The sequence below is a fragment of the Ursus americanus genome, chromosome 14 (genome assembly GCF_024610735.1).
Source record: "Ursus americanus isolate L20-20 chromosome 14, mUrsAme1.1.p, whole genome shotgun sequence".
In the NCBI taxonomy this organism is placed as follows: domain Eukaryota; kingdom Metazoa; phylum Chordata; class Mammalia; order Carnivora; family Ursidae; genus Ursus; species Ursus americanus.
The window spans coordinates 29,836,156-29,852,390 of NC_142140.1; the positions used below are offsets into that span (position 1 = coordinate 29,836,156).

General features: G+C 42.5%; 1 protein-coding gene across 7 annotated transcripts in view; it reads left to right on the plus strand.

Annotated features, from left to right (window-relative positions):
- Positions 1 to 16,235, plus strand: part of FHIT (fragile histidine triad diadenosine triphosphatase) — a 1,378,910-nt gene that overhangs the window by 596,004 nt on the left and 766,671 nt on the right. The window contains exon 1 of one of the 7 annotated variants that reach the window (XM_045807504.2): positions 200 to 435. The exons of the other annotated variants lie outside the window; for them this stretch is intronic. The gene's annotated coding sequence lies outside the window, so the exon portion shown is untranslated. Of the gene's footprint in view, positions 1 to 199; positions 436 to 16,235 lie in introns of those variants that run through there. 7 annotated transcript variants of the gene reach the window in all.

The window sequence follows — 16,235 nt, forward strand, 5'->3', positions numbered from 1 at the left end:
GCGTCCCCTCGCAGAACTAGCATTAACAGATAACTTCTGCCAAGCCCTGAAAGGAGGAAACCTGTGTAGCTGGATTATCCAACCGTCTCCCAAATCTATTTGAACATGAAACATTTTCTTCAAGTAATGCCTTTTAAATCTTCAGAACAAACTTGGGGAAGCACTCTCTTGATCCAAGGCTTCATTTTAGAAATGGAAAGCAAAGTCCAAAGAGATGATTTGCCCAAGTTTACTATATGGTGAATTTCTTGGATTCGATCCCATGCCACAAATCAAACATGATTATCTTGCACTTGAAGGAAGATGCTACTGAAAGGAACCTGTCCTCTGATGGACTTTACCTAATGGCTTTTGTTAACTACCTGAAAACCCCAAAGCAAAGAACACTGTCTTTCCAGAGAGGGTCCTTGGTAGTATTGCTGATTGTGTAACCATGTAAGTGCTTTTATAATTACAATTTTATTTCTTTTGAATCTGTAAGCTTTTCCTGTTTCTCTAAAGCCTGCCTGCCTTTTATTCCCACTCCCATGACTCTACACTTGCTGAAATGCCTCTGTCTTTTGTTCTTCCTCTCAACTGTTACCCTCTTAACCCATCTGGGGACCTGCTTTTTGCTCCTGGAGTCTATACAAATTCCTGTGTGCTGTAAAATTTTTGGAAATTCTCCTCAGAAGCCTGAAGACTTCTGCATAATCTGTAAAAGAAAATTAATTGATATTAATCTTTCCCCTCGATGACAGTTTTTTTTTTCCTTCTCGATCTCAGTGTTGATATTACATAATGCAGTGTTCTTAATAACAGCTTGTGGTTGTGCCATTTATTCACTGGAGTTCTTAAGTACCCAAAGCCAGGCTCCTCAGGATGTGCCTTACAGAGCAAAATTGCGGGTGTTGCTTGCCAGTCTTCTGTGAGCTACAATGGCCACTACGAATTTTGAGAACCTCGGAACAAGCACATTCTTCATTCCTGGACTGGCAGTATTTAAGAATTCACTTGCTTCAATCCAATGAACATTTGTATACTTCATCTCAAAACACATGCTATGCTCTGGAGATGGTTTGTTTTTTTTTTAAATGTATTAGGTATTGTTGCTGCCCGTAAGGCGCTCGTCCCTTGGTGAGGGAGACTCACTTCTAAATGAGCCCAGTGTGGGATAGGAAGTGCTGTATTATGTGGTGTGCAGAACGCTAATGCACAAAAAGGAGTAAGTCCAGCGAGTAAAGGTTTCATGGAGGCGTAGCACTCTTATAGTGTCCTGAAGCCTACACAGCAGCTTCTTAGAAGCCCAGGAAGCTTGGTGATTACTTCGAAGTGTGATAGATGAACTTGTAAACTCCCGTTCCCTTGGTGGGTTCTGTCCCACCTCCAAAATTCTCATTCCCAAGTTAGATCCTCTCTGAGAATATGCTGTACGTGGAAATGCATTTCTGTCAAATGTGTGACACGTACAAATTCACCATTGCAGTCCAGACGATACAAGCTTCAGTGTGACTGTTTGAATGGCCCTTCCTGTTCTCTCTTCCTCACTGTGATTATTCCCACTGCCACTTTAGTGCTTATTATAGGTCAGCCTCTGTGCTGAGAAGCTCTCATTTCTCCATCTGTGTCTCTGTTTTCCATGTAATCCTGACAATGACTCAATGAACCATGTCTCCCCAAATGTGTCTGCACTTTGGAATCACTGGGGGAGCACCACAAATGGCTGATGCCTGTGTCCCAGCCCCAGAGACTTTGATTTCATTGATCTGGGGCATAGCCTGGGCTTTGGGATTAAAAAAAAAAAAAAAAAAAAAAATCCCCAGGTGGTAATGAAAATGGCCTAGAATTGATTGTGATTATGGTTGTACAACTCTACGAATAGATTAAAAACCATTGAATTATGAATTTTATGGTATGTATATTGTATTCCAGTACAACCCTTATGTTAAAAAAAAATACTAGGTGAATAATTTGGGAAGCATTGCTATATAGTAAATGGGGAAACTGAGATCAAGGAACTTTCATGGACTAGCCTAGCTAGCTAGAGTAGAATAAGAACCCAGGCAGTCTGAGACTAGAGTTTATGTTCCTAACCACTACACCACCCTACTGTCCTCTAACCTGAGGATGACTTTACTAACCTGTCATTCAACAGGCATGTGGCTGGAGAAATACTGGTGGATTTGTTCCTGTCCGTCCACATGCCTTCCATGTGTCCTGTTATGTAACCAGTGGATCTAATTTGCAAAATAATTGGCGTTAGGACTCGGTAAAAGACTTAGCCCCCTTGGGAATAAAATTCTCCATCCCTTTATCACAGTGCTGAAATGAGCTGAGCCAGCCTTCTTTTGGTGGCCAGGAGGCATCCTCAGAAGCACATCTAAAGAGGGGCACGCTGGTATCAAAGTGGTACATTCAAAACCAACTCTTCCACATCCTGGAACCTGAAAATAGATCGCTATTTAAAAGAGACTGCCTGGAATGTTACCTTGCTCTTTGTCAAACCTCTCCTGAATTTGGGTATAAAACGCACGTAAAAATAGTGCAACTAAAATAGGAGCAATGTTTGGGTTTTGGCCGCAGAGAGGGAATAAGAAGGCAAGCCCGATGGGAAAGCCTGTTTTCACCAGTACCAGGAAAACACGTAAGGGAGACTACTTTTGAAAGCAAGGAACAAATCTGTATCATAATGCATTGTCATCAGCGTGTTATTCTGGATGGAACAGTGAAGGTCTAAGTCTCCAGCGCGGCACAGTGACTTTTTTGGAGAGGAATGCAATGCTTTGTCTCTCATATGTAAAGATGATCACCACTGACCTCTTAATGGCTGCCGCTGCTTCCCCTATGTGCGTTCTTTTTGAATAAAGATTGAGTTCAAAAAGATGAGCACAGCTTAGCGCTGAAAGGGAACTCATTAAAAATGGCCTTTCTAGAGGATAAAAGGTTGAGTTTCAGGAGTGAGCCTAGTTCGTTTTGCTGTAGTTGCTAGGTGCCAACTGTCTCCTAAAGTGTGGAGAAGTTTAGCAACGTGCAATCTATTTCTTAGTGCCAAACATCAACGGTAAGAGAGTATGTTAATTTAAATATTCAGAATTTTTCTTTTTAAACTTGGCTTTGTCTGTACTTGCCTGAAGTATTTTCTTGAATTAGCATTTGTTTCATTTTTAAGTGACTAGTAATTTCCATGAAATCCATTGCTCCGATATTTCTCAAGGAAGGAGGGAGTGCCCGCTAGAATCCAGTAATGAGAACTGGAGTAGGAACTGGGAGTAGTTCAGGCCTTCTCTATCAACTGAGAAGCTTGTATCATTCATGGATTCTCTTACTTTGTCCCTGGGATCAGCTCAGCTGCTGATCCTTACTGATCATCAGAATGAGTCACCATGTGGCCTAGGGGAGGTGGGGCCCCAGACGGCCAGGGTAGTGGGTCCACCTGCACACCTCACCGTGGTGCCCAGAGCTGCTGTGACCACTCCCCTCCCCAGCCCCAATATGACCACTTTTCACTGTACCATGGCTGCCTCGCTAGTTCAAGCCCCAACGTTCTGTCCCCCGGTGTGTAGAGCCTCTTAGCTGTATGGGCTACTTCTATTCTTGCCTGGCTACAGTCCTTCTCTACAGGGCTTCCAAAGTAAGCTCTTTTGAAATTTAAATTAGATCAAACTATTCCCTTGCTTGAAAACCTCCCTAGGCTACCCATTTCAATAAGAAGGAAATTGATATGGCTTAGGCTGGCAATGCATGTTTGTGTCAACCTTCGCTTTCTGTCTGAATCCTAATTCCTGTCCCCTACATCACCAGGCTCCAGCCATGCTGGCCATCTTCTTGTTGATTTTATTCACAAATCACTTTGACCCACATGGCAGCCTTTGGGCTTGCTCTTTAATTAGAAGGTCTTGAGGGCCCCCAAGAAATAGCAGCCCTCTTTCCTGCTCTGGTTCCCAAATTTGTCCAATAAAATGTGAAACAAAAGAATGGCCGATAGAGACCAGGCTTTCGATCTGGTGGGCATGGCTTTTGATCTTAGGAATTCTCAAAGTTTTAGTACACATATGAATTACTTATGGCCAAGGTTAAATGCAGATTCTGATCAAGTAGGACTGGACTGGAGCTAAGAATGTGCATTCCTCACAAGCTCCCAGGTGATGCTGGCACAGCTCCTCCCCAGGAGAGGCTGGTGGGTATTGAACACAGGCCAGTTAGGCCAGCCAAGGTATATTTGTAAAACATTTTGTGCCAGGCTCCTTTTAAAACCTGAGGGTGGGGAAAGTCAGGCCACTGTGACACCCTGCCTGGATGGTTGGCTTCTTGACCCACCCCAGTGTCAAGTGACACTTTCCTTCCCAGAGGGACCCCACCTGATCGTCTGATCTAAACAGTGATCCCACTGCCCATTGCTTTCAGCTCCATAATCCCATTTTATTACTTTTTCCAGCTTCCCTAACTATCTAAAAATCTTATTTTACTGCTTCATTGTTTTCTGCTGATCAGAGAAGGGAGTTTGTTCTGTTTAGTACTGTATCTCCATAACTATAAAGGGCACTGCTTGCTGTATATAGTTACTGAGCAAAATAATAATTACTCTAAGACAGATTGGTCATAAGTTCCATGATGATGGGATCGTTTCTTTCTTGTGAAGGCACAGCATAGGACATGGCCCATGGTAGACAATAAGTGAAGAACTCCGGTTAAAAAATAGGGAAAGCATGTTAGAGTAATTAGTGGATCAGGTTAATTGTCAGGTGTTACTTTTTTTTTTTTTTTTTTTTTTAAGATTTTATTTATTTGAGCAAGGGCAAGTGAGAAAGCAGAAGCAGGAGGAGCAGCAGAGGGAGAGGGAGAAGCAGATACCAGGATCATGACCTGAGCTGAAGGCAGATGCTTAACCAACTAAGCCACCCAGGTGCCCTGGCAGGTGTTACTTTACCTATGGGTAGTCAGGATCCTCTCCATACTTTCCTGGCCTTTTTTTTTTTTTTTTCCAAATAAGAAACTAATTTCCAGACTCCTGTATTTTGGACAATAAAAAGTGGGGAGTGTTTGGTATCAAGAATGGTCTTGAGTAGTTGGCAACAGGTCTTTTCTTGAGAGGGTAGAGTCTATTATCAAGAGGCTGCCTGTCTATATCATTTGATAGGAAGCCATTGTTCACCTACCCCTCTGAGCATAGGTACCATCCTTCCTAAGAGAAAATGAGCCATCTGTCCTTCTATCTCTAACTCTCATTTGACACCAGAGCCACAAAGTTCAGTCACTGGGTTGCCTTTTCAAGGCACAATGGATAATGGCCTGAACTCCCCCCCCCCATCTGTGTGAGAATTGAGCTATTCACCTGTCCTCTGCCCAGATGGCTACTGCAGATCTACTCATTTCAGCATCCTTGATAGAGGTGTTTTTCCCCCCATTTCATCATCATCTGAAGCTAGGAAAAATGGCTCAGACATTCTTTGACTAGCTCTTATTCTGTCAGCTCATGAGGATTCCACGTTTGTAACTTGGCTATCCCTGGTTTAAACAGAAGAGAGACAGAATGAATGAACTAAAATTTGTTGAATCTTCTGGTCCAGGTGCTTTGGAAGAACAGCTATGTTCCAACCTTGGCCTTGGATATTGGCTTTGTTCTTTGCTTCCAGAAAGGGATTGGCTTTTACATAGGTCCTGCCTGGGCATCTATCTGATTGGTAATTTGATGTCTAATTCCTACACATATGTCAGTGCTGTAGGGCATTCTGTATTGGTTTGGTTTAAAATAGTAGTTGGCTCTTTCAGAATACATTAAACACCTGTTAACTCCTAGAGATAGAGATATTGAGGACTGTATTAAATGAATCCATTATTCAAATGATGTTTATTGGGTATCGACTGTTTGTCAGGCACTGTGCTGGCTGCTACGTATATGGGAATGTTCAATGAAAATCTTATTTCTTTCTTAGGAAGGAAATTTTCTCTCTAGTCTCTGGATCCTTCCCTCCATCCCTCTTTTACACACACACACACACACACACACACACACTTTTTTTTTTTTTTAAGATTTTATTTATTTATTTGACAGAGAGAGACAGCCAGCGAGAGAAGGAACACAAGCAGGGGGAGTGGGAGAGGAAGAAGCAGGCTCCCAGCGGAGGAGCCTGATGTGGGGCTCGATCCCAGAACGCCGGGATCACGCCCTGAGCCGAAGGCAGATACTTAACGACTGCGCCACCCAGGCGCCCCGTCACACACTTTCTATTAGGAAAAGTAGCGACTGCCCTCCCTGGTGACAGCTGGCATGTACTGGGCTGTGGCCTGCATGCTAGTGGGGAAAGTTTGTCACTTAAAGGTGAGAAAGGTGTTACACTCTGCCTTCTCTCGCTTGGACTTGCCCAAAGCTCTGAATGGTGCATTCATTAATTTCTGTGAAAGACCTGCCTTATTCTTCCCAGTTACCATTTTCAACCCTGGACTGAGGGAGGAAGTCCCATCTGACCAGCACTGTGCAACTGGGGCCCTGGGGTGAGGTAGCAGAAGACCCATTTGACTTCTGGCCTGAACCTGTTAAGGTTTGCTCACAGGATTCAGACATTGATGCGACATGCCCAGCCCTTCATAAGGCTGTTCTTCCCTCCTCACGTGGCTTCTCCCTTGGCTCAGGGAGGGGGCTGATAGATAACCCTGATCTCATTCTCTGTCCTAAAGAAGATCATGATCTAGGATGTGAGATGGGGAAGTGAATGCACAATCACAGTTGGTGTGTGAGGGGTGTTCTAGCTGGAGGGTCACAGATACTGTAAGTAGGACAGAGTGGTAGGCCAGGCGCTTCCACATGTGCTACTCTAATTGGTGAAGACCTCATTCTTCTGCAACAGATTGGGTCATTGAAAGCCATGGTAATGAAAGGAAATGGCCCCAAATGTGAGCTACAATTGCCTGTGAACTGCCTAGTTTGTGTACTTAAAAATTGTACAGTTTGCCCCTCAGAGCATACCATGGTGCATTTTAATTTTGGTGTTAACTGTGATCTGAAATCTTTGGGGGGCCCTCATCCTGAAACCTCTGTACTTCTCCAAATATAGGGCTCCAGCCTGCCTTCAACAGCCTCGTGTGCCCAGAAAAGCAAAGACAGGACCCCATGCCGTGATGCACACAGGTGGTTTCCATGGCCACCAACACAGGTGGAGTCTAACATCTTCGCAATAGGCTTAAGCAGTTGAAGGAGAATTTGAAAAAACAAGCAGATTTGTTTAGCAGTGTTTGTAGGAAAGCCTTGTAAAGAAATGGCAGAAGTGCCCATAGGTGGGATGTGCTTTCTCTCTCTCATCTTCTGGAGCTGGGAGGTTAAGTAGCCACCCAGAGGTAGGTATGTTTTCCATCCTCTCAGCGGGTTAGTGGAGGAAGTGAGAATAACAAGCACTTGGTGAGCAAGAGACTCTTGTGGGGCAGTTTTTGAAGATCCAAATATTATATCATGCATTGTCCTCTAAAGCCAGAAAAAGTGCACCAGCAATTTCAGTGGAAACATCAACAAAGAAATAATAGAACCTTATTAAATGAGAAACTGTCCAAAAAATGCATTTAACAAAATCGAAGGCAGGCGGAGAAATCCCAGCCACAGCGACCTGAGAAAAATGTCATCTGAGAATTTAGCTGTAACAGAGTGCTCCTCGGTAAATGTGCACTTCTCGGTGACAGTGACAAATTTTTTGTAATCCTTGCTAACTGCACCCTCAAAATGGGTTAATGTTTTCTTGCTTTGTGCTGAATTTCATAGAAATAAGTGCCCCCTAGGGAAATTTTAATTGTCTCTCTTTTTTTTCTCATTAATTTGCTGTACAGTTGAAAATTAATACTACTGTGGATTTACAGAATTTGCTAATTAGTAAGAAGCTTGACATTTACTAATGTAAAACTATGAATAAACCTACTAATTTAAAAATTATGTCACCGTCAGAATGTTCCCATGGAAGCTGGAAGCCCAGAGAAAAATGTGGTCTTTAGATATTTATTAACAAGGTGATTAGTCAGAGGATTACCATAGGACATGTTATTTCAGTGCTAGAAGTTTATTATTCATGTTCCTAATTCAAAGAGTTGAGATTCTGGGAGTTACACGTGTTATCGGATCCTTCGCCTGAAATGGATAGAACTCTCTCAGCACCGCCATGAAAGCTTTCTCTGGGTCACCAGTCTAAAGAACTAAAATGAAAAATAGGTTATGCATGTCATGCAGCAACTCTAATTGATTGGTAATGATGATCTCGAAAGTTTTGTTAGGAAAATCATGCCCAGCTACGTCCTCGTTGATTAGTGACGTCCATTGTTGGTACTGGGAGGAGGAAGGCACAGTGCCAGGCATGGCCCCTTCCCAACGAAAACAAAACCAGGCGGTGAGCTGACCAAGGACCTTTTATTCTTTTCGTGGAGGATAAGTGTTCTTTGGGAATCTATGGTTAGTGGGGACAATGTTCTTCTTCCCAGACATGGTGACAGGAGGAATAAATATTGGAGCCCTAGAACTTGAAGGGAAGCATGCTGAATGAAACTCTGAATCATGAAAAGGCTTCATGTGTCCATCTGTGTCTCAGGGAAGCAGGGTGGGGAGATCCCAGGAGGCGGAGTGGTGGTTCAGAGTGGCAGGGTCTAGAGTGCACCCTTCTGCCTCGTCAGCATCGATTCTGCGTGGGGTTTCAGTCAGCTTGTGCGGTGGCCTACCGAGGACTGTCAAGAGAGGACTTGTGCCAACAAAGCCTCTGTCCTGGCAGGACTCTTGGAGGAAGTGTCATCTAAACAAAATCTTTTGAAACTGGGATACAAATTTTTCAAGAGAGAATAAAAACAAACCATTTGCTGCTTTTTTGAAAAGCAACGACCCTTTCTCACTTTGGTCATTAAACCAAGGTTCAAATGTGTAGGTTTCTTGGAGCTGGCATCTGAAATATTTTAAAAGCAAGAGGCTTTAAGATGATAAAACTCTAGAGATGCCGCTTTGGGAGAATACTCATCGTGCTTTTCCTAAGACTCCAAATCCATTCAACAATACAGATGCTCTTAATTAGTGATTGCTTGTCAGCCTTTTAATTATTGTGTTTTGCAGCCCACTTGGCAATGGAAGTTGCCGTAAATTACCCTTAGCAACAGCACACTCTCGGGGTAGAGTTGCCCTGAACTCTGCATGCCCTGCCATGTCCTCAGTGAACAGAGTGGGCACGTGGGGCAGAGCCACGTGGAGAGTCAAAGGGCTTGATTATGCCCTTGGCCTCTCTGTCGGGCCTTTAGATATCAGGCACGGCCACCCTGTGGGCTCTGAGTAATCCTTTCCACTTGTGGAAAACCAGACTGACTCTGTAGGCAGCCACACATGTGCGCTTGAAAATGAATTCCTTTCCTGACGTGTCTTTTTCTGTGTTTGTGTTCTTCCTGTCCCTTGCTCTTCTCACCCACCTGGAGGCAGACGTGTGCAGTGATCATTTACATTGCAAGTTTAGCAAGTGACACAATGTGGGCAGAAGATCTTCCTTAGTGCTGCTGGAAGGAGAGAGGAGTCCAGGGTCTGATGCCCCGTGTACAGATCTTAGCACCGCCTTCTACGTGCCGAGTGGACTTAGTCCAGTGACTCACACTCCCAGTGCTTTCTCTGTAAAATCCAAATGATGAAAAGCTATCACAAGGGTATGGAGAGGATTAAGTGAGATACTTACATAAAGTGTTGAGCGTTATGCCTGGTTTACAGCAAGGGCTGCAGGACTCTCCATGTTGTTAGTATGACTAACAAGTACCCATATTAAATAAGTTACTGCATAGGTTTTCCATCTCTACGTGATGGATATCAGTGAGAGGTGCTCTTGATGGCATTGTAAATGCGGACCCCCAAGTACTTTCAGAAATGTCTTTTATTAGCTTTCAAAAACTGTGAACACATTCTAATCTCTGGGCACAGTCCTCCCTAGACAGTGTTCAACATGGTGTTCATTGGGGAAAAGGAGGAAGCAGCTACTCAGGACACAGGTTTGACATCTGGGAGAGGCCACTGCTCCTAACCTCTCATGCTGGTCTCCATTGCCTTTGGGGGGGGGGTCTCCATTCCCCCAAAGCTGTCCCGTGCTCTCATCTTGCCCTGCGTTTTTCTGAGCAGTACTTGATAACCTTTACTGAGAGAGGCTTTGGGCTCTTAGCGAACAGGTAGCCTTGATCAAGTCATTTGACTTCTATGGGTTTTGTTTTCTCACTACTGTACAGGCTGTTGGGGTTCAAATGAGCTAATGTAGGTCAAGTGCCTAACATAGGCTCTGGCATACAGGGATATTCAATCAATTCTCATTTGTTGTCATCGGTACGAGGTTCTAGCTGCTATAAAAGGATATTAAGTCCAGAAAGAGATGAATTTCAGGTCAGTCCCCTCTTCCCTCATTAACTACAAAGACATCCTTGTCATAGTTTCAGGGGGGACCAGCTCATTCTTCATCCTTTATCTTTCTGTCTCCTATGGATCAGGGCCTGTCTTTCTTAGGTACTCAGAAAACTGTATAGATGTCACTTAATATTTACCCCGCACCTTTTGTGTTTGGGACAATATGCTGGACACTGTGGGAGACATCAAGGAAGGTTTGTATACAGACAGATCACCTAGAAGATTCTTTTGAGGTCAGGAGGAGATCAAAAGTAGCAGTAAGAAAATGACCAATTAGTCTTCTCTTTGAGAACTCTCAGCTCCAGTAAGTCCTTAAACAAGTGATGAGGAGAACAAGAAAGAATGAAACAGTACAGTGTTATTATAAGGGAGGTAATAGCCAGTATGTAAATGAGTACGACCACGCAGGAAAGCTGTGTGAATCATACGACCAAAGCGAATGCATAATAGCCACCCTGCAAACTCCAGCTTTCCTGCAGAAGCTTGCCTGTGGACAGAAACGTCCCACCTGGTCTGAACAGTGGAGGCACGTGATGGGATTCAGGTGTGGGTCTCGGAGTGCCTGCTCATTAGTGTTCGATGGTGCTCCCTAGTAGGCGGTCGGAGCCTCATTACTGTTCTTAAGAGTAAACTAATATTAAGAGTTCTGAATTTCCAAATGGTGACAAATAGAATGAAGAGGTAATGAGATGGGTAGGAACAGAGATCCCCTGATGAGTGCCCATCATGGTGAGAGGATAAGAAAAAGAGAAAAACACCACTGTCAATCCAAGAGATACTGAGAAATACCTGTTTGGGTCTGGCATGGGGGAAGTGAGGAGGCATTTTTCAGGCAATGAAATTGGAACCACCCTGGATGGAGCCTTGCGTAGTGCTGTGCTGCAAAAGCCATGAGGGGAAAGAAGGGTCACACTGGGACCGACTTCAAATCCAGTTTTAGTTCCTATTTTATGATGGCAAAATATACAGAAGTGGGGACTGGGAGGGAGTTCTGTTTCAAGACCCCGTGAGTGAGAACCTGTCATGACTGCTGCTGCCTCAGTAAGGTCTGGCCAAGGAGATCTAGAAGTTACGGGTTGCCTTCTTGGGATTTCATTTGACCCACATCTGCGGACCTCCAGGAGAAGCCAGTGGATAACTTGAATGGCCTTGGGTTAAGGCCTTGAATTTACATCTTAATGTCAGGTGAATTTTCCATATGCTATTGAACAGGATAGAAGGAAGGACTTCAGACATTCCTGAACTTACACCCTTACTAGATCTTACCACCTGAAGTGGACTGTTAAATCATAGATTTTATCAGTCATGTAATTATCTTCTGAATAGTGCAATTAGAAATTGCTGAATATGGTAGAACACCTAAAATAGAAGTACATCCATCGATAGATGATGAGTGATACCTAGCTATAGCTGACACTGCCTTACCTTTCCATTTTAGCCAAAACCTGTGAGTGGCATGGCTTCACCACAAAACCCAGACACTCCATGTCAGTTAAAAAGTGGTGGAATCATTTTTCGTGTGTCGCGATAATCATTGCCTTTTGTTCATTTGCACTGGGAGCTTCAGTCTGTTCGATGTTAATGTTTAAAATTTAACAATTTGGTCAATTTTTTTTGGTATTTCAAAAAAATTTTTTTAACATGCTAGAAACCTTAAAGAGCCTTGGGTGTCTCTTAACCTCTGAGAGGCCTGTGCACAAGAGGATGTTACGTGAGGTTTCTGCTTCTGGAAGATCACAGTGGGCTTTGATGTACTATACAGACTTTTGGCACTGGCTCGGAGTTGGGGTCCCTGCGCTACTCTCCAGCCTGTGGAGATGAACTCTTAGGAGTCTTTTGTGATTAATATGAAGAGTATAGTATGAATGGAAATGCAGTAGTAAATTTGGTTATTCTAGAAGGATCCATGACATTAAGGTGATTTTTTTTTTTCCTTTTTAAAGATTTTATTGAGAGAGAGAGAAAGAGTGCGCGCGCGCGTGCACAAGCGGGGGGAGGGGCAGAGGCAGAGGGAAAAGCAGACTCCCTGCTGAGCTGGGAACTCAACACCTCAACAGGGGGCTGGATTCCAGGGCTCTGGGATCCTGACCTGGGCCAAAGGCAGATGCTTAACTGACTGAGCCACCCAAGTGCCCCAGGTGTTGTTTGTTTGTTTGTTTTTTCTAACTCGAAAATCTCTTCCTTAAATATTACAAAAAAAATTTTTTTGAGTATAGTTGATGCACAGTGTTACATTTGTTTCAGGTTTACAGCATAATGATTCTATAGTCTGTTACACTATGCTCACCACAAGTGTAACTACCATCTGTCATCGTAAAGTATCGTTTTACTATCCTAACCTGTAAATTCCCCTCTGCTATTGCAGTACTTGTGAAGATACAGTTTGGGCTATTTTTACTGCTAAGATGACTCTCAGCCTCCATCAGACCAAGCAGCCATGCCATACTTTGTCCTTCAGTTTAGAAATCTGCTTCCTTTTTATTCAAGCGTCTGTCTCTCCCTCTTGAGCTGGTTATCTACAAACACAGGCTGTTGACTTTCTAAATGATTCTAGGCCTCAATACTGGTGTTATAGACCTTCACCACCTGTGTTTGGTTTGGCAGGAAACAGTTTTTAAGTGACATAAATAATTTTGAATTTTATACATTTTTGCACATATGGTACTGTATTTAATACTCAAGGTCAAGTTGAAGTGTAAAATACATACACGTCATCTATTCATTCTATTTCTCTTTCTTTACGCCATGAAAAGAACTTTAGGAGCAAATACGTTTTATAGGTGGTCTCTTTTTAAAGAACAGGTCTCCAGTGCGTCAGCGGGGAGAAGGGGGCTGGTAATTCATATTACTCGAGATACTTGAAAAAAATTCTTTGGAAAGCTTCTCCAGTGCATGGTCATGGTAGAAAATGAAAGTATATGGAAAAGACAATAAAATTATTTGAACCCCATTTTGTCACAGGAAAATCATCCTGAATTTCCAGATTTCCCCTAGTATATGTACACACACAAATGATTTTAAAAATTGTTTACTCGTACTCTGAAAATGACTATTTATATTATAAATATAAGGTTATATATAATTTAAGGTTATATAATATAATTATATAAATATAAGGTTCTATATAATCATATAAATACAGGGTTATATATTATAATTACATAAATACAAGGTTGTATATATATATATCATAAATATAAGATTTTATTTTATTTGTATTTTATTCTCTCCCTGTATGAATCAGCTACAAAGCAGATGTCATTATTGATTGGAGGGTGGTGGCGAGAATATAACCGTTCCAGGGAGTTCTGGGGCAGGCAGTATAGGGCGTAAGTGAAAATCCTTGTCAGGATGTTGGCAGTGAATAGGCAGGAGTAAAGGGTTCTTGGGCCTCACTGCACACGAGGATTACCCTGAGAACTCTTCAAAACAAAGTGACCCAAAGGATGCCCAGGTGTAACCCAGGCCAATTAAAATATGTGGGGGTGAGTTGTTGGTGAGGATGTTCAGAAACTAGAACCTTCATTCACTGATGGTGGTAATGTAAAATGCTAGAGTCCCTAAGGAAAACCACTTGGCAGTTCCCCAAAATGTTCCATATAGAGTTTCTATATGACCCAGCAATTCCACTCCTAGGTGTACACCCAAAGAGAACTGGAAACCTAGGCTAACACAAAAGCTTGCACCTGAATGGTCATAGCAGAACTATTCATGATAGCCCCAAAGTAGAAGTAACTCAAATGTCCACCAATTCATTAATGGTTAAAAAAAAAAAAGTCTGTACATACAATGGGGTGGGATTCAGCCTTTAAAAGGAGTGAAGTGCTGACACCTACAACATGGGTGGACATTGAAACATTACGCCAAGTGAAAGAGGCCAGACACAAAAGGCTACATATTGTAGAATTGCATTTATATGAAATGTCCAGAATAGGCCAATACAGAAACAGAAAGTAGATTAATGGTTGCCATGGGCTGTGTAGAGGGGAACGGGGAAGCCACTGCTAATGGATGTGGTGTTTCTTTTTGGAGTGAAGAAAATATTTGGCAAGTGATCCAGGGGTCCTTGGGATTGAGCCCCATGATGGGTTCCCTTCTCAGCGGAGAACCTACTTCTCCCTCTCCCTCTGCTTCTCCCCCTGCTTGTGCTCTCTCTCTCTGTCAAATAAAATCTTTTAAAAAAGTGAAATTTGAAAATTGAACACTCTGTAGCTTAAATCTTTCTCATCACAAACTTCTCATCACTCATTGAATGAAATCCCAAATGAGGCCTTGCAGGATCTGGTCCCTACTTATCTTTGAACTTCTCTCCTCACCTTTCTCTTTTGCTGCTGTTCTTAGACCCTGCTGTCCCTCCTACCCCTCTTTTCTTTCCATTCCTTTAAGAGCTGGAGCTCATTCTTACCTTGGCACGTGTTGTTTCCACAGAACACTATCTCTCGACACTCACCTATAGCGAGCTCCTCATTCGAGTCCCAGATCAAATGTTTAGCTCCCTTTCCATCACCACTAAACCCATTACTTCAACCCCCTCCAAGTCACTACCTACTTCAGCATTCGAATTATTTCCTTTAAAACAAAATCAGAAATATTTCAGCTTGCTGATTGGTTTGTGGTCTCTACCATGTACTGATCCTCTTCACCCTGCACCTAGAATGCCCCATGAGAATAGGGGCCTGGTCTGGCACGTTCACCACTAGAACAGTATTTAGAAAGTGGTAAATATATAATAAGTACTTGTTGGCTGAATAAGTGATTCGTTTAATGAGGAACCAATTCAAGGAAAGACTTGCTAAGTGTAGGCAATCTCTGAACACTTTTGTAGGAGAAGGGGAAGGAGCCAGGGGAGTGAGATCAGAGTTGGTTAACAAGCAAAAATTGCAACACATGAATGTGACAGGGGAGAGGGGAGGAGGAGAGGTTGCTGATGAAGTGAGATCTTGAAAAAGCAGTTGGCATTTTGAAATGCCTCTGTGTTTTCTGTTTATAAATAGCTGAGCTTCAGTTTTTGTTTTTTGGATTTTTTTTTTTTTTGACTTGTTAACAATTGAAAATTTTTCTTTAGTGACACCATAGGTTGATGACTTAATCTACATTACTAAAAGTTGTTTTTTCTTTGTATAAAGATCTTACGGGTACACTTTTATTTGCTTGAATTCTGAGACACTTCAGACTGTCTTCTCTTTCTCTTTGTTCTTGTCACCTTCTTGTGGGATGTTCTTATACTGGCTCCTGTGGAATTTTGACATATGCCTGTAAGTTTAGAATGCTTTATAAGTCATCTAAGCCTAAATTATGTCTCCAACTATCCATTTACATGTCTTGATTGTTGTCCAAATCCTCAATAAAATATATTTGAGAGCCTGGCCAGCTGAAAATAGGCTGTTCCTCAGTGAGATGACCGGTCCTCTTTCCTGGTAGGATTGCTCTTAGATTCATTAGCCAGCAGCTCTTCTAGCTCACTTACGTTTTTGGTGAACCTTTGAGTCCCCAGTTTTTAAATGCAGTGAATTGGAATTGAAGAATATTTACCAGTTGGTAAAGGACCTGGAGTTATTCGCAGTGTGGTTTCTTCTGATGACTCTGAAAGACAATTGGTCACGTCTTGTAGTATTGGTCGAGATTCCTGCCATTTGCTGAGTGGATATAAAAATAGCATATGACTTTTAAAGTAAATCTTATCATGCCCAACCATAATGGAATAACACATTTATTTTTCAAGGTGAAAGATAACATTTTCATTCTTTCAACCAAAAGACAGTATTTCTTTTTTGATGTGTCAGGCTTCTTGGGTGCCTTGGAGATGTCCATTTTCATGGCAGACTGTTTGAGCTAGAATAGTCATTTCCCCTTACATTATATTCCTGAGGAA